General features: G+C 39.8%; 1 pseudogene; it reads left to right on the forward strand.

Annotated features, from left to right (window-relative positions):
* Positions 1–1,353: 1,353 nt before the first annotated feature.
* Positions 1,354–1,851, forward strand: LOC103078370 (cofilin-1 pseudogene; annotated as a pseudogene).
* The last annotated feature ends 644 nt before the right edge of the window (positions 1,852–2,495 follow it).

Genomic DNA, 2,495 nt, shown 5'->3' on the forward strand with positions numbered 1-2,495 from the left:
TAGAGTAGTCAAATTCACAGAAACATAAAGTAGAAAGGTGGTTGCCAGGGTCTGGGGATGGGGGGAATGAAGAATTGTATTTTAATGGGTATAGAGTTTCAGTTTTGCAAGATGAAAAGTTCTGGAGAGTGATTGCACAACAATGTGAATATAGTTAACACTACTGAATTAAACACTTAAAATCATTAAATTCATTAATTTTATGTTACACATATTTTATCACAATTAAAAAGTCATTTTAATTGAAATGAATGTCTATGTAGAAAACTGCAAAGAATTGACCCAAAATAATTTCACTGAACTTATAAATGACTAGCAAATTTGAAGGATACAAGATTAATATATAAAAGTCAATTGCTTTCTTATATACCAACAGTTAGCAATTTGAATTAGAAAGTAAAAGTATAGTACTATTTATCTTTGACCCCCCAAAAATGAAATCCTTAGTTATAAGTCTAACAAAACATGTATAATGAGGAAAACTACAAAACTCTGATGAAAGAAAACAGATGATTCTAAATGAATGAGAGATATTCCATATGCATAGATAGGAAGAGTCCATGTTAACAAGATCTCTGTTCTTCTCACCTTGATTTATAGATTTAATGCAGTCTCAATCCAAATCCCAGCCAGCCATTTTGTGTATTTTGACAAACTGATCCTAAAATTTATATGGAAAGCAAAAAACCTAGAATAACCAACACAATATTTAAGAAGAACAAAGTTGGAGTACTGACACTAATCAACTTCAAGGCTTATCATAATGCTACGATAATGAAAATGTTTGAAACTGGTGAAAGAATAGACAAATGGATCAATGGAATGGAATAGAGAGCCCAGAAATAGAACCACATAAATATAGTCAGCTGATCTTTGACAAGAAAAGGCAACTTAATGGAGAAAGTATAGTCTTTTCAATAAATTCTGATGGAACAACTGGACATCCACATGGAAAGGAAGGAAGGAAGGAAGACAGAAAGTAGGTTAATTAATTAATTTAGACAGACTTTACACCATTATCAAAAATTAACTCAAAATGAATCTGAAAACTAAATGTAAAATGCAAAGGTATAAACCTCCTGGAAGATAACATAGGAGAAACTCTAGGTGACCTAGGGTTTAGTGATGACTTCTTAGATACAACACCAAAAACATGGCCCATAACAAAATTTGATAATTTTTTAATTGAGTATAGTTGATTTACAATATTAGTTTCAGGTGTAAAACATAGCAATTATATTAACAGATTATAGTCCATTTAAAGTTATTATGAAAAGTTGGATACTGGCAGCAGCTGCAGCAGCTCTTGTCTTTTCTGGCTCTCCTGGCTCTCTCCTTTTTGCTTCTGGAAACATGGCCTCTAGTGTGGCTGTCTCTGAAGGGGTCATCAAAATGTTCAATGACATGAAGATGTGTAAGTTGTCAACACCAGAGGATGTGAAGAAGGACAAGAAGGTGGTGCTCTTCTGCCTGAGCGAGGACAAGAAGAACATCATCCTGGAGGAGGGCAAGGAGATCCTGGTAGGTGATGTGGGCCAGACTGTAGACGACCCCTACACCACCTTTGTCAAGATGCTGCCGGACAAAGCCTGCCACTACGTCCTCTATGAGGCAATCTATGAGACCAAGGAGAGCAAGAAGGAGGACCTGGTGTTCATCTTCTGGACCCCTGAGTGTGCACCACTTAAGAGCAAAATGATGTATGGCAGCTCCAAGGATGCCATTAAGAAGAAGATGACGGAGATAAAGATGAATTACAAGCAAACTTGTAAGGAGGTCAAGGACCCCTGCACCCTGGCAGAGAAGCTGGGGATCAGCGCTGTCCTCTCCCTGGAGGGCAAGACTTTGTGAGCTCTCTCCAGCCCCCTGCCTGGAGCAGCCTCAGACCTGCCTATGGGGGTTGCAGGCTGCCCCCTTCCTGCCAGACCTGAGGGGTGGGGGGATCCCAGCAGGAGGAGGGCAGTCCCTTCACCCCAGTTGCCAAACATCAACCCCACCCCCTGGATCTTCCTCCTTCTCCCTCCATCCCTGACAGTTCTGGCCTTCCCAAACAGCTTTTGATTTTCTGATTCCTCTTGGGTTGAAACAGATCAAGTTCTCCCCAGGGACCCTTATTTTGGAGGGGGCTGTATTATTTTTTGACAACACCCCGACTTCCCGCTGTTCCTCCCCTTTCCCACACTGCTAACGTTTAACCACAATAGTGACTCTGTGCTTGTCTGTTTAGTTCTGTGTATAAATGGAATGCTGTGGAGATGGCCCCTCCCTGCACAGCTTGGTTCCCCTCCCCTTTTTCCCCTGGTCACAGCCACTCATGGAAGCAGAACCAGTAAGGGACCTTCAATTAAAAACACACACATATACACACAACAATAAAAATCAATCAATAAATAAAGTTATTATGTAATATTGACTATATTCCATGTGATGTACAATATATACTTGTAGCTTACTTATTTTATACATAGTAGTTTGTACATCTTGCCCCTCCCTCC

Source organism: Lipotes vexillifer, unplaced genomic scaffold, assembly GCF_000442215.2.
Source record: "Lipotes vexillifer unplaced genomic scaffold, Lipotes_vexillifer_v1.1 scaffold8, whole genome shotgun sequence".
Classification (NCBI taxonomy): domain Eukaryota; kingdom Metazoa; phylum Chordata; class Mammalia; order Artiodactyla; family Lipotidae; genus Lipotes; species Lipotes vexillifer.